Source organism: Carassius carassius, chromosome 7 (genome assembly GCF_963082965.1).
Source record: "Carassius carassius chromosome 7, fCarCar2.1, whole genome shotgun sequence".
Taxonomy (NCBI): domain Eukaryota; kingdom Metazoa; phylum Chordata; class Actinopteri; order Cypriniformes; family Cyprinidae; genus Carassius; species Carassius carassius.
In genome coordinates this window covers 14885485-14907451 of record NC_081761.1, presented here as the reverse complement: position 1 = coordinate 14907451, position 21967 = coordinate 14885485, and the positions used below count along the sequence as shown (strand labels likewise).

General features: G+C 41.2%; 13 non-coding genes across 13 annotated transcripts; all 13 read left to right on the top strand.

Annotated features, from left to right (window-relative positions):
• The first annotated feature begins 4501 nt into the window (after positions 1-4501).
• trnar-ucg (transfer RNA arginine (anticodon UCG)) lies at positions 4502-4574 on the top strand. Its single transcript has one exon. It is a non-coding gene; the product is annotated as a tRNA-Arg (tRNA).
• Positions 4575-11877: 7303 nt separating this feature from the next.
• On the top strand, positions 11878-11950 carry trnaq-uug (transfer RNA glutamine (anticodon UUG)). The gene has a single exon. It is a non-coding gene; the product is annotated as a tRNA-Gln (tRNA).
• A 939-nt stretch (positions 11951-12889) lies between these two features.
• On the top strand, positions 12890-12962 carry trnar-ucg (transfer RNA arginine (anticodon UCG)). The gene has a single exon. It is a non-coding gene; the product is annotated as a tRNA-Arg (tRNA).
• Positions 12963-13122: 160 nt separating this feature from the next.
• trnaq-uug (transfer RNA glutamine (anticodon UUG)) lies at positions 13123-13195 on the top strand. The gene has a single exon. It is a non-coding gene; the product is annotated as a tRNA-Gln (tRNA).
• A 1067-nt stretch (positions 13196-14262) lies between these two features.
• On the top strand, positions 14263-14335 carry trnaq-uug (transfer RNA glutamine (anticodon UUG)). Its single transcript has one exon. It is a non-coding gene; the product is annotated as a tRNA-Gln (tRNA).
• Positions 14336-15662: 1327 nt separating this feature from the next.
• trnar-ccg (transfer RNA arginine (anticodon CCG)) lies at positions 15663-15735 on the top strand. Its single transcript has one exon. It is a non-coding gene; the product is annotated as a tRNA-Arg (tRNA).
• A 1119-nt stretch (positions 15736-16854) lies between these two features.
• On the top strand, positions 16855-16927 carry trnar-ucg (transfer RNA arginine (anticodon UCG)). Its single transcript has one exon. It is a non-coding gene; the product is annotated as a tRNA-Arg (tRNA).
• A 1075-nt stretch (positions 16928-18002) lies between these two features.
• On the top strand, positions 18003-18075 carry trnar-ucg (transfer RNA arginine (anticodon UCG)). The gene has a single exon. It is a non-coding gene; the product is annotated as a tRNA-Arg (tRNA).
• A 716-nt stretch (positions 18076-18791) lies between these two features.
• trnaq-uug (transfer RNA glutamine (anticodon UUG)) lies at positions 18792-18864 on the top strand. The gene has a single exon. It is a non-coding gene; the product is annotated as a tRNA-Gln (tRNA).
• An 825-nt stretch (positions 18865-19689) lies between these two features.
• Positions 19690-19762, top strand: trnar-ccg (transfer RNA arginine (anticodon CCG)). Its single transcript has one exon. It is a non-coding gene; the product is annotated as a tRNA-Arg (tRNA).
• A 170-nt stretch (positions 19763-19932) lies between these two features.
• trnar-ucg (transfer RNA arginine (anticodon UCG)) lies at positions 19933-20005 on the top strand. The gene has a single exon. It is a non-coding gene; the product is annotated as a tRNA-Arg (tRNA).
• A 161-nt stretch (positions 20006-20166) lies between these two features.
• On the top strand, positions 20167-20239 carry trnar-ucg (transfer RNA arginine (anticodon UCG)). The gene has a single exon. It is a non-coding gene; the product is annotated as a tRNA-Arg (tRNA).
• Positions 20240-21301: 1062 nt separating this feature from the next.
• Positions 21302-21374, top strand: trnar-ucg (transfer RNA arginine (anticodon UCG)). The gene has a single exon. It is a non-coding gene; the product is annotated as a tRNA-Arg (tRNA).
• The last annotated feature ends 593 nt before the right edge of the window (positions 21375-21967 follow it).

Here is a 21967-nt window from a genome sequence, read left to right as displayed (position 1 = left end):
TTTGGGTTTGGGTTTGGGTTTGGGTTTGGGTTTGGGTTTGGGTTTGGGTTTGGGTTTGGGTTTGGGTTTGGGTAGTGATGGCAAAATCGAGGCCTCGTGAACCAATGAAACAGTTGAACCAAATGTGCCATATTGTTTCGAGGCTTCGAATCAATCCGACACCCGTCTCAACGGTGACACCTAGTGGTCACTTGCAGGTGTTGATCTGAAACAACCTTGACGAGCCATTAAAAAAATGTGTTGTTTTTTTATTATTATAATGTTCTAATATGTGAAGCTTGTAACCTATAGGCTCCTCACTGTGCATAATGTTATTTTGGTCATGAAAAATGAATATTAATAAAAGAAATCAAGCCACAATGTCTCACTTTTTTAGAGATTTTTATTCAAAAATATTAATTAATCTGCTGTGGAAGGACTTAGCCTACTTCTTTTTTTTACAGATAATTTCTCCAGCCTTTGAAAAAATCCTCTCACAAGGGACACTTGTTGCTGGCATACAAAGATATTTTTTTGCAAGGACATACAAATGAGGAAAGATTACTGCTCTCTCTTTCCAGTAAGTTAGTGGATCATGAGTTCTTGGCAAATACGCATCGTTGATGTATTTTTTCACTTCCACTGTAGCATCAGCTGTAGCATTGTGTATCATCTTGGTTTGATGGATGCGAGTATCAAAAAGTTCCCATAAACTGTCCTGTGTTTCTACTGGTGTTGATGTTGATGTTGATGGTGATGGTGATGATGATGATGATGGGTGTGATGTTGACATTTCTGGGTCTGAATAAAAATGAAAACAGCAATTAGTAACAAATCCTAAACTGACGGCATATATGAAGGATATATTATATTACATGATTCAGATTACATAACATAACACAGACTGAAACTGCTCACCAGGATTTGTGTTTGAACGCATCAGTGAAGCACACTCCAGTGTGATATGCTTTTCAGCTTCCTGGGCTTTGGCAGCATTTCCAAATGCCACATTTTTGAACCTTGGGTCCAGCAGTGTAGCCAGTGCCAAGGCTCTAAAACTCTCATAACCTCCACATCTGGAGTGCAGACCTTCTTGCAGATGTGAGCCTATGAGCCAAAACAGGAGAAACACATATTTATAATAATGACAATAATATGACAGTTATGGCCAATCACATGGGTAGTATGGTCATTGTGGCCTACCTAATTGAACAGTTGATTCCTGCGTTGCATTTCCTTTTTTCTGTGCAAGCTTGTGCTGCAACATCCTGTACAGTGGTATAAGCTTTGAAGCAGGCACTCTCTTTTCCTCTGACATCTCTGTTGTTGCGAGTTTGAATGGTTGCAGTATTGACAATGATTGTTCAATAATGTCATAATCAATACTTGTCAGGGGAGCAGTATCATTGTTTAAGTTGGAAAGTGCAGCAGCCACTGGTTCACGTTGGTCATACACGCGCTGTAGCATGTCAAATGTGCTGTTCCATCTCGTGTCAACCTCCTGTATCAGTTTCAGAGTTGGTCTTCCCATCAAGCTCTGCATCTCCACAAGCTTGTCCTTTGCTTTGCAGCTGGATCTGAACAACCCCACTATCTTTCTGGCCTTCTGGCGTATTTCATTGATGACTGGGGTTTGATCTAGTGCCTTTTTCACAATCAAATTTAAAGTATGAGCAAAACATGGGACATGGCGAAGGTGGAGTAGCTGGGCACTTAGGATCATGTTAGATGCATTGTCAGCCACCATGCACTGAACTTTGGAGGTTATTCCCCACTCAGCCATTAGCAAGGCTTTAGCCTCCATGAGATGCTGGGCTGTGTGGGTTTGGTAAAACCTCCTTACACCCAGTACAACAGTTGCCATTTTTGCCTCTGGTGTTATGTAATGGCAAGTCACACCAAGATATCCATCCATATTAATGGAGGACCACATGTCAGCTGTAAGGCTAACAAATTCGGCCTTTTGTAGGTCCTCCATTGTCTTCTCCTTGGCTTTGTTGTACTTTTCGCTGACCATTATTTTAAGCACCTTCCGGGATGGGAGGACATAGCTTGGATCAAGCTTGTTCACAAATGCCCTGAATCCCTCATCGTCCACGATGGTGAAGGGCTGCAGATCCTTCACCACCATGTTTATAAGAGCCTCATCCAATTCCCTCTGTCTGACTTTTAAAAGAGAAAACAAAACATACTTTCAAACAAATACATTGGAAAAATACAGCTTCAATTAGTGCACATCTATTAAAAGTATAGCCTACTGGTTCATTATTTGGAAATCTTCCAGTGTTTATAAGCAGTGCTTTATATAACTTATAAACTTTATAAACAGTGTCCCAAAAGGTTGTAATTATATTTCAATTATAATTATATCCCAAACAATGCATACCTTGCTTAGATGGCCCAGCAGTGTCAGTAGCAGGCCTAGGTACAGGGGGAATGCCATCCTCTGCACCCTGCAAAATGGCAGGATGAGTGCTCCTCAAATGGCGCATCATGGATGATGTATTGTTGCAGTAGGCTAGCTGCCGATCACAATACACACATCTCACTTTATTTGGGGTTTCTAAATGGAAATGCTCCCACACCACAGATGTACGGCATCTCTTCTGGGGAGCTTCCATTTTATCTATCTATCCAAATCTATCTATCTATATATGAATCGATCTATGTATCTAGATATGTATCTATAATCTATGTATCTATATATGTATCTATCTATAATATATGTATTTATATATGTATCTATAATCTATCTATATATGTATCTATCTATAATATATGTATTTATATATGTATCTATAATCTATCTATATATGTATCTATCTATTAATCTAGCTGTCTATATATATTTATATCTATGTATCTATTAATGTGTCACTATATGTATACTCTGTCTGTCTCTAGCCTCTCAGTCAATGTGCTGTGTCAATTTAAATGTAAGTCTAAATTGCCTATAACTAATCAAATCGCACTATGTCACTATATCACCAAAAATCCGCTATCTCAAAGTCAAACTCCTCTCACAAAAACCCACGAGTTCAAAATGCGTTTATTTCACTTTTATACAGATGTGCGATTGTGTGGTCTGTTCCCGACCGTTCCAATCAAACGCTGATTCGGCGGACCACGCCTGATGAAACAATTAGTGAAACACTTCGAGGCTTCGTTTGGTCATAGTCACGTGACATGGGTGTTTCGAATCACGCTTCGGATCAGTGTTTCGACACATCTGCGCTTCGGGATCTCGCAAAGCTTCGGAACGACTGTTTCGCTTCAGCCATCCTTAGGTTTGGGTTTGGGTTTGGGTTTGATTAAAGTCTAGGTTGAGCATCTCCTGTGTCCATGTCTCCCTGTTCCATCGCTCCTTGAGAAAACCGAAACTGTATAATAAGTGGTGCCCCTTTGTCTTTTTGTTTTTTTCCTTCTCTTCCTGTGGCAAGGAATTAGCTGCTTGCTTCTCCTCCCTAGCCTGCAGATATCTCATCTTTGTGAACTATGTGTGGGAGTTCTGTGGGATCGCTGTGAAAACAGCGCTGAATGATGACATGTTAAACTCTCTGTTCTGGATTGGGGCCAATTGTTATTGCCCAGTGGACCTCCCAGACACCACAGGATTGAGCTGGAGAGAAGGGATCCTTCGGTGTCTGGATAGTGTCCATCCCCGAACCAGAACCAGCCTGCTGGCCGTGCTGAGAGTCAGTCTCTCCGCTGACAAAAACTGCCTACCTCACCACTAACCAGAAGAGGAATCTGAGGAGAAAAAGACTGCTCCCACAGCCCACTCCAGTGTCGGCTCCTGCCCCCGAATCCTGCCCAGAAAGGGCTCCGGTTCTCATATAAATCTTTAATAATAACTCTTTCCAAGAGTTATTCAGGACACCAATTCCCTTTCCTCCAATCTTGGTTCCACTGGTTGTCACATTGTGTCAATTTCAAGTGAAATTACCGGAAGGATCACTCAAGCATGTCCAGAATCAATCAGTCCATCTGTAACTACTGAAGAAGCAGAGACGGATAGCTGTGACACAGCTGATGGGTGAAGAATGGTGAGAAAGCAGTCCAGACTGGTAGCACCAAAACAACACTTTTCAAGTTTACAAAACGGCACGAGACACAGTGGGTCTCAGCAAAGCTTCTGTGTCACGGGTGGTATACAGGGTATCAAGAGCACTTTCAAATAAGCTCCCTCAGTTCCCAAACCAAATGGCTGAGCTGAACAAACTCAAAAGAGGGTTCTTCAGCATAGCAAGATTTCAAGGATTATAACTTCACTGTATTGAGGTTCACTGAGGTTGTGAATTAAATTACCAGCTGAGTCGTCTTTCAGAGGTTAGTTTTAAGTTGGCTGCGCAACAGGTACCAGGATGATAAGTTCAAAGAGACAGAATAGCTGTGATAAAGGAACATGAGAGTTAGCATAGAACTGCCAACGGAACATGAGAACTGGCAATTTCATGAAAACTGTTTCAGTTTAGTTTGTTTCTGACTGTCTGTCAATGCCTCTGGGGACACCAGTGAACAAGGCCCAGTGGCCTAATGGATAAGGCATCAGCATTCGGAGCTGAGGATTGTGGGTTTGAGTCCCACCTGGGTCATCTTTCAATAGTTGCATTTAAGCTGGCAGTGCAAGAAAAAAATCCAAGAACGATAACTTTACTATAGACACAAGAATTAGCATAGAACTCTTTTTTTTTAAAATCACTTTCAATTTAGCTTGCACCAGAATGTTAATGAATACCTCAGGCTTAATCAGAGAAAATGCCCAGTTGTCTAATAAATAAGGCATCCACCTTCGGGGCTGGGGGTTGTGAATTAAATTACCACCTGAGTTGTCTTTCATAGGTTAGATTTAAGTTGGCTGCGCAACAGGTACCAGGATGATAAGTTCAAAGTCAAAGTCACCTTTATTTAAATAGCGCTTTGAACAAAATACATTGCGTCAAAGCAACTGAACAACATTCATTAGGAAAACAGTGTCAATAATGAAAAAAATGATAGTTAAAGGCAGTTCATCATTGAATTCAGTTATGTCATCTCTGTTCAATTAAATAGTGTCTGTGCATTTATTTGCAATCAAGTTAACGATATCGCTGTAGATGAAGTGTCCCCAACTAAGCAAGCCAGAGGCGACAGCGGCAAGGAACCGAAACTCCATCGGTGACAGAATGGAGAAAAAAAACCTTGGGAGAAACCAGGCTCAGTTGCGGGGCCAGTTCTCCTCTGACCAGACGAAACCAGTAGTTCAATTCCAGGCTGCAGCAAAGTCAGATTGTGCAGAAGAATCATCTGTTTCCTGTGGTCTTGTCCTGGTGCTCCTTTGAGACAAGGTCTTTACAGGGGATCTGTATCTGGGGCTCTACTTGTCCTGGTCTCCGCTGTCTTTAAGGGATGTAGAGGTCCTTTCTAGGTGCTGATCCAGCATCTGGTCTGGATACGTACTGGATCCGGGTGACTGCAGTGACCCTCTGATCTGGACACAGACTGGATCTGGTGGCCACGGTGACCTCGGAACAAGAGAGAAACAGACAAATATTAGCGTAGATGCCATTCTTCTAATGATGTAGCAAGTACATAGGGTGTTATGGGAAGTGTTTCCGATTCCGGTTTACCTAATTAATGCAGCCTAAAAATCCTTTAACGGATTTGGATAATAAAAGCATATTAGTATGTTATGTGTATGCCAGGTTAAAGAGATGGGTCTTTTATCTAGATTTAAACTGCAAGAGTGTGTCTGCCTCCCGAACAATGTTAGGTAGGTTATTCCAGAGTTTAGGCGCCAAATAGGAAAAGGATCTGCCGCCCGCAGTTGATTTTGATATTCTAGGTATTATCAAATTGCCTGAGTTTTGAGAACATAGCGGATGTAGAGGATTATAATGTAAAAGGAGCTCATTCAAATACTGAGGTGCTAAACCATTCAGGGCTTTATAGGTAATAAGCAATATTTTAAAATCTATACGATGCTTGATAGGGAGCCAGTGCAGTGTTGACAGGACCGGGCTAATATGGTCATACTTCCTGGTTCTAGTAAGAACTCTTGCTGCTGCATTTTGGACTAGCTGTAGTTTGTTTACTAAGCGTGCAGAACAACCACCCAATAAAGCATTACAATAATCTAACCTTGAGGTCATAAAAGCATGGATTAACATTTCTGCATTTGACATTGAGAGCATAGGCCGTAATTTAGATATATTTTTGAGATGGAAAAATGCAGTTTTACAAATGCTAGAAACGTGGCTTTCTAAGGAAAGATTGCGATCAAATAGCACACCTAGGTTCCTAACTGATGACGAAGAATTGACAGAGCAACCATCAAGTCTTAGACAGTGTTCTAGGTTATTACAAGCGGAGTTTTTAGGTCCTATAATTAACACCTCTGTTTTTTCAGAATTTAGCAGTAAGAAATTACTCGTCATCCAGTTTTTTATATCGACTATGCAATCCATTAGTTTTTCAAATTGGTGTGTTTCACCGGGCTGCGAAGAAATATAGAGTTGAGTATCATCAGCATAACAGTAAAAGCGAACACCATGTTTCCTGATGATATCTCCCAAGGGTAACATATAAAGCGTGAAGAGTAGCGGCCCTAGTACTGAGCCTTGAGGTACTCCATACTGCACTTGTGATCGATAGGATACATCTTCATTCACTGCAACGAACTGATGGCGGTCATATAAGTACGATTTAAACCATGCTAATGCACTTCCATTAATGCCAACAAAGTGTTCAAGTCTATGCAAAAGAATGTTGTGGTCAATTGTGTCAAACGCAGCACTAAGATCCAATAAAACTAATAGAGAGATACACCCACGATCAGATGATAAGAGCAGATCATTTGTAACTCTAAGGAGAGCAGTCTCAGAACTATGATACGGTCTAAATCCTGACTGGAAATCCTCACATATACCATTTTTCTCTAAGAAGGAATATAATTGTGAGGATACCACCTTTTCTAGTATCTTGGACAGAAAAGGGAGATTCGAGATTGGTCTATAATTAACTAGTTATTTGGGGTCAAGCTGTGGTTTTTTGATGAGAGGCTTAATAACAGCCAGTTTGAAGGTTTTGGGGACATATCCTAATGACAATGAGGAATTAATAATAGTCAGAAGAGGATCTATGACTTCTGGAAGCACCTCTTTTAGGAGCTTAGATGGTATAGGGTCTAACATACATGTTGTTGGTTTAGATGATTTAACAAGTTTATACAATTCTTCCTCGCCTATAGTAGAGAATGAGTGGAACTGTTCCTCAGGGGGTCTATAGTGCACTGTCTGGTGTGATACTGTAGTTGATGGCTGAATGGTTGCAATTTTATCTCTAATAGTATCGATTTTAGAAGTAAAGTAGTTCATAAAGTCATTACTGCTGTGATGTTGGGAAATGTCAACACTTGTTGAGGCTTTATTTTTCGTTAATTTAGCCACTGTATTGAATAAATACCTGGGGTTATGTTTGTTTTCTTCTAAAAGAGAAGAAAAGTAATCGGATCTAGCAGTTTTTAATGCTTTTCTGTAGGATATGTTACTTTCCCGCCAAGCAATACGAAATACCTCTAGTTTTGTTTTCCTCCAGCTGCGCTCCATTTTTCGGGCTGCTCTCTTTAGGGTGCGAGTATGCTCATTATACCATGGTGTCAAACTGTTTTCCTTAACCTTCCTTAAACGTAAAGGAGCAACTGTATTTAAAGTGCTAGAAAAGAGAGAGTCCATAGTTTCTGTTACATCATCAAGTTCTGAAGTTTTGGATATGCTAAGAAACTTGGATACATCAGGAAGATAACTTAAAAAGCAGTCTTTTATGTTAGAAGTGATGGTTCTTCCATACTTGTAACAAGAAGTAGGATTTACAATTTTGGCTATATGAAGTTTGCACAAAACTAAATTATGATCTGAGATATCATCACTTGGCTGAATAATTTCGACACCATCAACATCAATTCCATGTGACAGTATTAAATCTAGAGTATGATTTCGACAATGAGTAGGTCCTGAAACGTGTTGTCTAACACCAATAGAGTTCAGAATGTCTATAAATGCTGATCCCAATGCATCTTTTTCATTATCAACATGGATATTAAAATCACCAACTATTAAGACTTTATCTGCAGCCAGAACTAACTCGGATGTAAAATCACCAAACTCTTTAATAAAGTCTGTATGGTGCCCTGGTGGCCTGTATACAGTAGCCAGTACAAACATAACAGAGGATTTATCATTAACATTTGTTTCTCTGGATAATGTTATATGAAGCACCATTACTTCAAATGAGTTATACTTGAAGCCTGCTCTCTGAGAGATCCTGAAAACGTTGTTATAAATTGAAGCAACACCTCCACCTTTGCCTTTTAGACGCGGCTCATGTTTATAACAGTAATCTTGGGGGGTGGACTCATTTAAAATAATGTAATCATCAGGTTTTAGCCAGGTTTCTGTCAAACAGAGTACATCTATATTATGATCAGTGATCATATTATTTACAAAAAGTATTTTCGTAGAAAGGGATCTGATATTCAATAAGCCAAGCTTTATCATTTGTTTATCCATATTGCTTCTGTTTTTTATTTGTTGAACCTCAATTAAATTGTTAATCTTAACTTGGTTTGGACGTTTTTTGTTTTTTCTAGTTCGGGGAACAGACACAGTCTCTATAGTGTGATATCTAGGTGAAAAAGTCTCTATGTGCTGAGAATTAACTGACCTCTGTGACGGGAGGCAGCTAGCAGACGGTCGGTTTAGCCAGTCTGTCTGCTTCCTGACCTGGGCCCCAGTTAGTCAAGTATAAACACTAAGACTATTTGCCAAATTTCTAGAGAGAAAAGTGGCGCCACCCCAGGAGGGATGAAGACCATCTCTTTTAAGCAAGTCAGGTCTGCCCCAAAAGCTCGTCCAATTGTCTATGAAACCTATGTTATTCTGTGGGCACCACTTAGACATCCAGCCATTGAGTGATGACAATCTGCTATGCATCTCATAACCACGGAAAGCAGGGAGGGGACCAGAGCATATTACAGTGTCTGACATCGTGCTTGCAAGTTCACACACCTCTTTAATGTTATTTTTAGTGATCTCCGACTGGCGAAGTCGAACATCATTAGCGCCGGCATGAATAACAATCTTACTGTATTTACGTTTAGCATTAGCCAGCACTTTTAAATTTGCCAAGATGTCAGGCGCTCTGGCTCCCGGTAAACATTTGACTATGGTGGCTGGTGTCTCTATATTCACGTTCCATACAATAGAATCACCAATAACTAGAGCACTTTCATCAGGTTTCTCAGTGGGTGCATCACTGAGTGGGGAGAACCTGTTTAATGTTTTGATCGGAACAGAAGAGCGGTGTTTTGACCCACGACTACGCTGCCTCACCATCACCCAGTTGCCCTGCTGCAAGGGCTCTGTTTCCGGAACCGAACAATGTACAGGAATCCCTGAGCTAGACGTATCCAAAGCCGTATCTAGAGCCCTAACATTCTTACTGTCCTCAATTAAAGTTTGGATGCGTGTCTCTAATTCTGAAATCTTCTCTGTCAGCCTAACTATTTCCCTGCATTTATCACATGTGAATCCCTCATCAGCGACAGAGATAGATAAACTATACATGTGGCAAGAGGTGCAAGAAACAATGATAGGAGAAGCCATTACTCACCGTGCTTGATGAAAATTCTTACTGCGGTTGTTTGATGAACTTGTGAAAAACTGGAGCGAGAGGAGAAAAGAATACAGCGATAGGTTCGAATGAAAACACTAATGACAAGCTAACGAGTGCTAACGCTTTGCAGGTGAAAAGAGACAGAATAGCTGTGATAAAGGAACATGAGAGTTAGCATAGAACTGCCAACGGAACATGAGAACTGGCAATTTCATGAAAACTCTTTCAGTTTAGTTTGTTTCTGACTGTCTGTCAATGCCTCTATATATATGAGATTTGGAGGAGTGACTGTTTTAACAGAGTATTTTCATTTTAAAGAAACAAAAGAAATAAGGATTTTAGGTGTTCTAATGGGAAAAGAAGAAAGGAATGTTAAAGAAAAAATGTGGGAAGAAATAGTAGGAGGTATTGAAAGAAGGTTACATTTTTGGAAATTGAGGACATTAAGTTTAAAAGGGAAGGTTTTAATTTTAAATGTGTTAATGGTGTCAAAGTTGTGGTATGTTTTATATGTGACTGCTATGCCAATGTGGGTGGAGACAAGGTTGAAAAAATGTTTTTTTAGATTTTTTATGGAATAGTAAACCGTCAAGAATTGCATATAGTACATTAATAGGAGAAGTAGGGAAAGGAGGGATGGGATTAATTGATGTTGAACAGAGGAAAAATGGCTTAAGAATTAAAATAGTAAAAAAATATCTAGATGATGGTCACAAAACTGCATGGAAAAAGACAATGGAATATTTTTTAAACAAATGTGGGGATTTTAACATGGGGGATGGGATTTTATGGATGAAAACAAAGAATTGGATGACAGAGCGCTTACCAGAGTTTTATAGGGAAATGTTTAGTGCCTGGGGAAAATTTTTAGATAGACTTGAGTATGATCCACATGGGAGAGAAAACATTTTAAATCAACCTCTGTTTTTACACCAAAACATTTTAAAACAAGACAAAGGAATTTTTTTAAAGAAATGGATGGAAGTGGGGATAACAAGAGTGAGAGATGTTTTGTATGAATTTAAAGAAGGGTTTTTACCTACACAATTTATTGTAGGTGCAATGGAGGAGGCAAAAGAGGATTACAGTGAACAAGTAATAAAAAATAAATATGAAATCATTAAAAATGCAATACCTAAAGAGTGGATAAAAAGAATAGAAAGTATGGAAGGAGAGCCAAAAGAGAAATGTATTCATGTGAAATTAGGGGGGAAACTGTATGATTTTAAGGAATGTACTGTGAAAATGATTTATTGTGCTTTTAGAGATGATGTTTTTAAAGAGCCGATTGCAAATGGTTACTGGGTGCAGAAATTCAAAGATTTAAAAAAAGAGTGTATATGGGGAAACATGACGGGGAAATGTGTGGAAACAAAATTGGAATGTTTGGAGTATTTTATAAGGCATAAAGTGGTTTTTACTGATGTTATTTTAAATAAAATAGGAATGGAAGAAAATGCTCTGTGTAAAGTGTGCCAGGAAGAGGAAGAGGGGATTTTACATATTTTTTACATTGTAGAGAGCTAGAGGACTTTTTAAGGAAATGTAAATGTTTAATTAAAGATGTGACTGAGGAGTGGGATGAAAATGGAATGGAATGGAACAGAGTTGTGATGTTTGGTTGGGAAAAAAAAGTGTCAAAACAAAAGTTTCATTAATCTGTGTGTAATGCTAATGAAAAGTGCAATATGGGACAGAAGAACTGTGGCTAAAAAGGAAAAAAATGTGTTGGATGTTTGGAGGGTGTTTAAAAGAAAAACAGAATTATATATTGAAAGACTGTATGTGTACTTTAAAGGTGTAAATATGTTAGACTCTTTTTATGATGTTTTTACCCCAAAAGTGTATTGTGTTTTAAATGATTTAATGTGGAAGCTGCCAGGAAGTGAAGGAGATTTTTAAATTATCTATGTAAAGGAAAGATGTGTAATGTAGAGATATGTAAAGACAATGTTCTGTATTTTCTATTGTTTGTGTTTAATCTATTGTATTTTATTGATTGAAATTTCTTAAAAAAAAAAAAAAAAAAATCAGCCTCCGGAGCTGGGAATTGTGGGTTCAAGTCCCACCTGGGTCGTCTTTGAGGGCTTTCATTTAAGTGGGCTATGCAAGAAATTTAAGGATGATAACTTCAATATGACACTATTTCCACAAGAATAAGCATAGAACTGGCAATTTCATGATATTGCTTTCAGTTTAGTTTGTTTCTGACTGTCTGTAAATGCCTCTGGGTTCACCAGAGAGCTAGGCCCAGTGGCCTAATGGATAAGGCATCAGCCTTTGGAACTGAGGATTGTGGGTTCAAGTCCCACCTGGGTCATCTTTCAAGATTTACATTTAAGCTGGCAGTGCAAGAAAGACATTCAAGGACGATAACTTTACTGTAGACACAAGAATTAGCATAGAACTGGCAATGCCATGATCCAACTTTTAGTTTATTTCTGACTGTCTGTCAATGCCTCTGGTTCACCAGTGAACAAGGCCCAGTGGCCTAATGGATAAGGCGTCAGCCTTTGGAGCTGAGGATTGTGGAGTCCCACCTGGGTCATCTTTCAAGAGTTACATTTAAGCTCGCAGTGCATGAAAGACATTCAAGGACGATGACTTTACTGTAGACACAAGACTTAGCATAGAACTGGCAATACCATGATTTCACTTTTAGATTGTTTCTGACTGTCTGTCAATATCTCTGGGTTCACCAGTGAGCAAGGCCCAGTGGCCTAATGGATAAGGCATCAGCCTCCGGAGCTGGGAATTGTGGGTGCAAAGTCCCACCTGGGTCGTCTTTGAGGGCTTTCATTTAAGGGGCCTATGCAAGAAATTTCAGCATGATAACTTCAATATGACACTATAGCCAGCTCTGTGTGGACTTGTGGGAAAAGGTCCAGTGGCCAAAAGAATAAGGCATCGAGCTGAAGATTGTGGGTTCAAGTCATGAGGATTAGCATAGAACTGGCAATTTTCTGAAAGCTCACTCAGATCAGCTTTGGATAAGACTGTCTGTAAATGCCTCTGGGTACACCGGTGAACAAGGCCCAGTGGCCTAATGGATAAGGCATCAGCCTTCGGAGCTGAGGATTGTGGGTTCATTTTTCAAGGGTGTTGTTTATGTTGGCAGTGCATGAATGAAATTTCAGTATGATAACTTCAATATGACACTATAGTCACATGATTCAGAGTCTGTCAATTTCATGAAAACTCTTTCAGTTTAGTTTGTTTCTGACTGTCTCTCAGTGCCTCTGGCTTCACCAGCGAACAAGGCCCAGTGGCCTAATGGATAAGGCATCAGCCTTCGGAGCTGAGGATTGTGGGTGCGAGTCCCACCTGGGTCAGTTTTCAGGAGTTACATTAAGCTGGCAGTGCAAGAAAGAAATTCAAGGTTGATAACTTCACTCTAGACACAAGAAGTAGCATAGAACTGGCAATTTCCTGATATTGCTTTTAGTTTGTTTCTGACTGTCTGTCAATGCCTCTGGGGTCACCAGTGAAAGAGGCCCAGTGGCCTAATGGATAAGGCATCAGCTTTTGGAGCTGAGGATTGTGGGTTCAAGTCCCACCTGGGTCATCTTTCAATAGTTGCATTTAAGCTGGCAGTGCAAGAAAAAAATCCAAGGACGATAACTTTACCATAGACACAAGAATTAGCATAGAATTGGCTTTTTTTTAAATCACTTTCAATTTAGCTTGCACCAGAATGTTAATGAATACCTCAGGCTTAATCAGAGAAAATGCCCAGTTGTCTAATAAATAAGGCATCAACCTTCGGAGCTGGGGGTTGTGAATTAAATTACCACCTGAGTTGTCTTTCATAGGTTAGATTTAAGTTGGCTGCGCAACAGGTACCAGGATGATAAGTTCAAAGAGACAGAATAGCTGTGATAAAGGAACATGAGAGTTAGCATAGAACTGCCAACGGAACATGAGAACTGGCAATTTCATGAAAACTCTTTCAGTTTACTTTGTTTCTGACTGTCTGTCAATGCCTCTGGGTTCACCGGTGAACAAGGCCCAGTGGCCTAATGCATCGGTCTTCGGAGCCGAGGATTGTGGGTTCATCTTTCAAGGGTGGCATTTATGTTGGCGGTGCAAGTAAGAAATTCTAGGACGATAACGTCAATATGACACTATAGCCACAAGAATAAGCATAAAATTGGCAAATTTCTAAAAGCTCACTCAGTTCAGCTTGGATAAGACTGTCTGTAAATGCCTCTGTGTGGACTTGTGGGAAAAGGTCCAGTGGCCAAACGGATGAGGCATCAACCTTCAAAGCTGAAGATTGTGGGTTCAAGTCATGAGAATTAGCATAGAACAGGCAATTTTCTGAAAGCTCACTCAGTTTAGCTTTGGATAAGACTGTATGTAAATGCGTCTGGGTTCACTAACAGATGAGGCCCAGTGGTCTAATGGATAAGGCATCGGCCTCCGGAGCTGTGAATTGTGGGTTCAAGTCCCACCTGGGTTGTCTTTGAGGGCTTTCATTTAAGTGGGCTATGCAAGAAATTTCAGGATGATAACTTCAAAATGACACTATTTCCACAAGAATAAGCATAGAACTGGCAATTTCATGATATTGCTTTCAGTTTAGTTTGTTTCTGACTGTCTGTAAATGCCTCTGGGTTCACCAGAGAGCAAGGCCCAGTGGCCTAATGAATAAGGCATCAGCCTTTGGAGCTGAGGATTGTGGGTTCGAGTCCCACCTGGGTCATCTTTCAAGGGTTACATTTAAGCTGGCAGTGCAAGAAAGACATTCAAGGACGATAACTTTACTGTAGAAACAAGAATTAGCATAGAACTGGCAATACCATGATACCACTTTTAGTTTATTTCTGACTGTCTGTCAATGCCTCTGGTTCACCAGTGAACAAGGCCCAGTGGCCTAATGGATAAGGCGTCAGCCTTCGGAGCTGAGGATTGTGGAGTCCCACCTGGGTCATCTTTCAAGAGTTACATTTAAGCTGGCAGTGCAAGAAAGACATTCAAGGATGATGACTTTACTGTAGACACAAGAATTAGCATAGAACTGGCAATACCATGATTTCACTTTTAGATTGTTTCTGACTGTCTGTCAATATCTCTGGGTTCACCAGTGAACAAGGCCCAGTGGCCTAATGGATAAGGCATCAGCCTCCGGAGCTGGGAATTGTGGGTGCAAAGTCCCACCTGGGTCGTCTTTGAGGGCTTTCATTTAAGGGGGCTATGCAAGAAATTTCAGCATGATAACTTCACTATGACACTATAGCCAGCTCTGTGTGGACTTGTGGGAAAAGGTCCAGTGGCCAAAAGGATAAGGCATCGAGCTGAAGATTGTGGGTTCAAGTCATGAGGATTAGCATAGAACTGGCAATTTTCTGAAAGCTCACTCAGATCAGCTTTGGATAAGACTGTCTGTAAATGCCTCTGGGTACACCGGTGAACAAGGCCAAGTGGCCTAATGGTTAAGGCATTAGCCTTCGGAGCTGAGCATTGTGGGTTCATCTTTCAAGGGTGTTGTTTATGTTGGCAGTGCATGAATGAAATTTCAGTATGATAACTTCAATATGACACTATAGCCACATGATTCAGCCTAGAACTGTCAATTTCATGAAAACTCTTTCAGTTTAGTTTGTTTCTGTCTGTCTGTCAATGCCTCTGGGTTCACCGGTGAACAAGGCCCAGTGGCCAAATGCATCGGTCTTCGGAGCTGAGGATTGTGGGTTCATCTTTCAAGGGTGGCATTTATGTTGGCGGTGCAAGTAAGAAATTCTAGGACGATAACGTCAATATGACACTATAGCCACAAGAATAAGCATAATATTGCCAAATTTCTGAAAGCTCAAACGGTTCAGCTTGGATAAGACTGTCTGAAAATGCCTCTATGTGGACTTTTGGGAAAAGGTCCAGTGGCCAAACGGATAAGGCATCAACCTTCAGAGCTGAAGATTGTGGGTTCAAGTCATGAGAATTAGCATAGAACAGGCAATTTTCTGAAAGCTCACTCAGTTCAGCTTTGGTTAAGACTGTATGTAAATGCGTCTGGGTTCACTAACAGATGAGGCCCAGTGGCCTAATGGATAAGGCATCAGCCTCCGGAGCTGGGAATTGTGGGTTCAAGTCCCACCTGGGTCGTCTTTGAGGGCTTTCATTTAAGTGGGCTATGCAAGAAATTTCAGTATGATAACTTCAATATGACACAATTTCCACAAGAATAAGCATAGAACTGGCAATTTTGCGATGTTGCTTTCAGTTTAGTTTGTTTCTGACTGTCTGTAAATGCCTCTGGGTTCACCAGAGAGCAAAGCCCAGTGGCCTAATGGATAAGGCATCAGCCTTCAGAGCTGAGGATTGTGGGTTCGAGTCCCACCTGGGTCATCTTTCAAGAGTTACATTTAAGCTGGCAGTGCAAGAAAGACATTCAAGGACGATAACTTTACTGTAGACAAAAGAATTAGCATAGAACTGGCAATACCGTGATACCACTTTTAGTTTATTTAGCCTTCGGAGCTGAGGATTGTGGAGTCCCACCTGGGTCATCTTTCAAGAGTTACATTTAAGCTGGCAGTGCAAGAAAGACATTCAAGGACGATTACTTTACTGTAGACACAAGAATTAGCATAGAACTGGCAATACCATGATTTCACTTTTAGATTGTTTCTGACTGTCTGTCAATATCTCTGGGTTCACCAGTGAGCAAGGCCCAGTGGCCTAATGGATAAGGCATCAGCCTCCGGAGCTGGGAATTGTGAGTGCAAAGTCCCACCTGGGTCGTCTTTGAGGGCTTTCATTTAAGGGGGCTATGCAAGAAATTTCAGCATGATAACTTCAATATGACACTATAGCCAGCTCTGTGTGGACTTGTGGGAAAAGGTCCAGTGGCCAAAAGGATAAGGCATCGAGCTGAAGATTGTGGGTTCAAGTCATGAGGATTAGCATAGAACTGTCAATTTTCTGAAAGCTCACTCAGATCAGCTTTGCATAAGACTGTCTGTAAATGCCTCTGGGTACACCGGTGAACAAGGCCCAGTGGCCTAATGGATAACGCATCAGCCTTTGGAGCTGAGGATTGTGGATTCATCTTTCAAGGGTGTTGTTTATGTTGGCAGTGCATGAATGAAATTTCAGTATGATAACTTCAATATGACACTATAGCCACATGATTCAGCGTAGAACTGTCAATTTCATGAAAACTCTTTCAGTTTAGTTTGTTTCTGACTGTCTCTCAGTGCCTCTGGGTTCACCAGTGAACAAGGCCCAGTGGCCCAATGGATAAGGCATCAGCCTTCGGAGCTGAGGATTGTGGGTTCAAGTCCCACCTGGGTCAGTTTACAGGACTTACATTAAGCTGGCAGTGCAAAAAAGAAATTCAAGGTTGATAACTTCACTCTAGACGCAAGAATTAGCATAGAACTGGCTTTTTTTAAATCACTTTCAATTTAGCTTGCACCAGAATGTTAATGAATACCTCAGGCTTAATCACAGAAAATGCCCAGTTGTCTAATAAATAAGGCATCAACCTTCGGAGCTGGGGGTTGTGAATTAAATTACCACCTGAGTTGTCTTTCATAGGTTAGATTTAAGTTGGCTGCGCAACAGGTACCAGGATGATAAGTTCAAAGAGACAGAATAGCTTTGATAAAGGAACATGAGAGTTAGCATAGAACTGCCAACGGAACATGAGAACTGGCACTTTCATGAAAACTCTTTCAGTTTAGTTTGTTTCTGACTGTCTGTCAATGCCTCTGGGTTCACCGGTGAACAAGGCCCAGTGTGAACAAGGTCCAAATGCATCGGTCTTCGGAGCTGAGGATTGTGGGTTCATCTTTCAAGGGTGGCATTTATGTTAGCGGTGCAAGTAAGAAATTCTAGGACGATAACGTCAATATGACACTATAGCCACAAGAATAAGCATAAAATTGCCAAATTTCTGAAAGCTCACTCAGTTCAGCTTGGATAAGACTGTCTGAAAATGCCTCTGTGTGGACTTGTGGGAAAAGGTCCAGTGGCCAAACGGATAAGGCATCAACATTCAGAGCTGAAGATTGTGGGTTCAAGTCATGAGAATTAGCATAGAACAGGCAATTTTCTGAAAGCTCACTCAGATCAGCTTTGGTTAAGACTGTATGTAAATGCGTCTGGGTTCACTAACAGGTGAGGCCCAGTGGCCTAATGGATAAGGCATCAGCCTCCGGAGCTGGGAATTGTGGGTTCAAGTCCCACCCGGGTCCTCTTTGAGGGCTGTAATTTAAGTGGGCTATGCAAGAAATTTCAGGATGATAACTTCAATATGACACTATTACCACAAGAATTAGCATAGAACTGGCAATTTTCTCGATATTGCTTTCAGTTTAGTTTGTTTCTGACTGTCTGTAAATGCCTCTGGGTTCAACAGAGAACAAGGCCCAGTGGCCTAATGGATAAGGCATCAGCCTTCGGAGCTGAGGATTGTTGGTTCGAGTCCCACCTGGGTCAACTTTCAAGAGTTACATTTAAGCTGGCAGTGTAAGAAAGACATTCAAGGACGATGACTTTACTGTAGACACAAGAATTAGCATAGAACTGGCAATACCATGATTTCACTTTTAGATTGTTTCTGACTGTCTGTCAATATCTCTGGGTTCACCAGTGAGCAAGGCCCAGTGGCCTAATGGATAAGGTATCAGCCTCCGGAGCTGGGAATTGTGGGTGCAAAGTCCCACCTGGGTCGTCTTTTGAGGGCTTTCATTTAAGGGGGCTATGCAAGAAATTTCAGCATGATAACTTCAATATGACACTATAGCCAGCTCTGTGTGGACTTGTGGGAAAAGGTCCAGTGGCCAAAAGGATAAGGCATCGAGCTGAAGATTGTGGGTTCAAGTCATGAGGATTAGCATAGAACTGTCAATTTTCTGAAAGCTCACTCAGATCAGCTTTGCATAAGACTGTCTGTAAATGCCTCTGGGTACACCGGTGAACAAGGCCCAGTGGCCTAATGGATAAGGCATCAGCCTTCGGAGCTGAGGATTGTGGATTCATCTTTCAAGGGTGTTGTTTATGTTGGCAGTGCATGAATGAAATTTCAGTATGATAAGTTCAATATGACACTATAGCCACATGATTCAGCGTAGAACTGTCAATTTCATGAAAACTCTTTCAGTTTAGTTTGTTTCTGACTGTCTCTCAGTGCCTCTGGGTTCACCAGTGAACAAGGCCCAGTGGCCTAATGGATAAGGCGTCAGCCTTTGGAGCTGAGGATTGTGGGTTCGAGTCCCACCTGGGTCAGTTTTCAATAGTTGCATTTAAGCTGGCAGTGCAAGAAAAAAATCCAAGGACGATAACTTTACTATAGACACAAGAATTAGCATAGAACTGGCTTTTTTTTTAAATAACTTTCAATTTAGCTTGCACCAGAATATTAATGAATACCTCAGGCTTAATCAGAGAAAATGCCCAGTTGTCTAATAAATAAGGCATCAACCTTCGGAGCTGGGGGTTGTGAATTAAATTACCACCTGAGTTGTCTTTCATGGGTTAGATTTAAGTTGGCTGCGCAACAGGTACCAGGATGATAAGTTCAAAGAGACAGAATAGCTGTGATAAAGGAACATGAGAGTTAGCATAGAACTGCCAACGGAACATGAGAACTGGCAATTTCATGAAAACTCTTTCAGTTTAGTTTGTTTCTGACTGTCTGTCAATGCCTCTGGGTTCACCGGTGAACAAGGCCCAGTGGCCTAATGCATCGGTCTTCGGAGCTGAGGATTGTGGGTTCATCTTTCAAGGGTGGCATTTATGTTGGCTGTGCAAGTAAGAAATTCTAGGACGATAACGTCAATATGACACTATAGCCACAAGAATAAGCATAAAATTGGCAAATTTCTGAAAGCTCACTCAGTTCAGCTTGGATAAGACTTTCTGAAAATGCCTCTATGTGGACTTTTGGGAAAAGGTCCAGTGGACAAACGGATAAGGCATCAACCTTCAGAGCTGAAGATTGTGGGTTCAAGTCATGAGAATTAGCATAGAACAGGCAATTTTCTGAAAGCTCACTCAGTTCAGCTTTGGTTAAGACTGTATGTAAATGCGTCTGGGTTCAGTAACAGATGAGGCCCAGTGGCCTAATGGATAAGGCGTCAGCCTCCGGAGCTGGGAATTGTGGGTTCAAGTCCCACCTGGGTCGTCTTTGAGGGCTTTCATTTAAGTGGGCTATGCAAGAAATTTCAGTATGATAACTTCAATATGACACTATTTCCACAAGAATAAGCATAGAACTGGCAATTTCGAGATATTGCTTTCAGTTTAGTTTGTTTCTGACTGTCTGTAAATGCCTCTGGGTTCACCAGAGAGCAAAGCCCAGTGGCCTAATGGATAAGGCATCAGCCTTCGGAGCTGAGGATTATGGGTTCGAGTCCCACCTGGGTCATCTTTCAAGAGTTACATTTAAGCTTGCAGTGCAAGAAAGATATTCAAGGTTGATAACTTCCCTCTAGACACAAGAATTAGCATAGAACTGGCAATTTCCTGATATTGCTTTTAGTTTGTTTCTGACTGTCTGTCAATGCCTCTGGGGTCACCAGTGAACGAGTCCCAGTGGCCTAATGGATAAGACATCAGCCTTCGGAGCTGAGGATTGTGGGTTCAAGTCCCACCTGGGTCATCTTTCAATAGTTGCATTTAAAATGGCATTGCAAGAAAAAAAAGCAAGCACGATAACTTTACTATAGACACAAGAATTAGCATAGAACTGGCTTTTTTTAAATCACTTTCAATTTAGCTTGCATCAGAATGTTAATGAATACCTCAGGCTTAATCACAGAAAATGCCCAGTTGTCTAATAAATAAGGCATCAACCTTCGGAGGTGGGGGTTGTGAATTAAATTACCACCTGAGTTGTCTTAGGTTAGATTTAAGTTGGCTGCTCAACAGATACCAGGATGATAAGTTCAAAGAGACAGAATAGCTGTGATAAAGGAACATGAGAGTTAGCATAGAACTGCCAACGGAACATGAGAACTGGCAATTTCATGAAAACTCTTTCAGTTTAGTTTGTTTCTGACTGTCTGTCAATGCCTCTGGGTTCACCGGTGAACAAGGCCCAGTGGCCTAATGCATCGGTCTTCGGAGCTGAGGATTGTGGGTTCATCTTTCAAGGGTGGCATTTATGTTGGCTGTGCAAGTAAGAAATTCTAGGACGATAACGTCAATATGACACTATAGCCACAAGAATAAGCATAAAATTGGCAAATTTCTGAAAGCTCACTCAGTTCAGCTTGGATAAGACTTTCTGAAAATGCCTCTATGTGGACTTTTGGGAAAAGGTCCAGTGGACAAACGGATAAGGCATCAACCTTCAGAGCTGAAGATTGTGGGTTCAAGTCATGAGAATTAGCATAGAACAGGCAATTTTCTGAAAGCTCACTCAGTTCAGCTTTGGTTAAGACTGTATGTAAATGCGTCTGGGTTCAGTAACAGATGAGGCCCATTGGCCTAATGGATAAGGCATCAGCCTCCGGAGCTGAGAATTGTGGGTTCAAGTCCCACCTGGGTCGTCTTTGAGGGCTTTCATTTAAGTGGGCTATGCAAGAAATTTCAGTATGATAACTTCAATATGACACTATTTCCACAAGAATAAGCATAGAACTGGCAATTTCGCGATATTGCTTTCAGTTTAGTTTGTTTCTGACTGTCTGTAAATGCCTCTGGGTTCACCAGAGAGCAAGGCCCAGTGGCCTAATGGATAAGGCATCATCCTTCGGAGCTGAGGATTATGGGTTCGAGTCCCACCTGGGTCATCTTTCAAGAGTTACATTTAAGCTGGCAGTGCAAGAAAGACATTCAAGGACGATAACTTTACTGTAGACACAAGAATTAGCATAGAACTGGCAATACCGTGATACCACTTTTAGTTTATTTCTGACTGTCTGTCAATGCCTCTGGTTCACCAGTGAACAAGGCCCAGTGGCCTAATGGATAAGGCGTCAGCCTTCGGAGCTGAGGATTGTGGAGTCCCACCTGGGTCATCTTTCAAGAGTTACATTTAAGCTGGCAGTGCAAGAAAGACATTCAAGGACGATGACTTTACTGTAGACACAAGAATTAGCATAGAACTGGCAATACCATGATTTCACTTTTAGATTGTTTCTGACTGTCTGTCAATATCTCTGGGTTCACCAGTGAGCAAGGCCCAGTGGCCTAATGGATAAGGCATCAGCCTCAGGAGCTGGGAATTGTGGGTGCAAAGTCCCACCTGGGTCGTCTCTGAGGGCTTTCATTTAAGGGGGCTATGCAAGAAATTTCAGCATGATAACTTCAATATGACACTATAGCCAGCTCTGTGTGGACTTGTGGGAAAAGGTCCAGTGGCCAAAAGGATAAGGCATCGAGC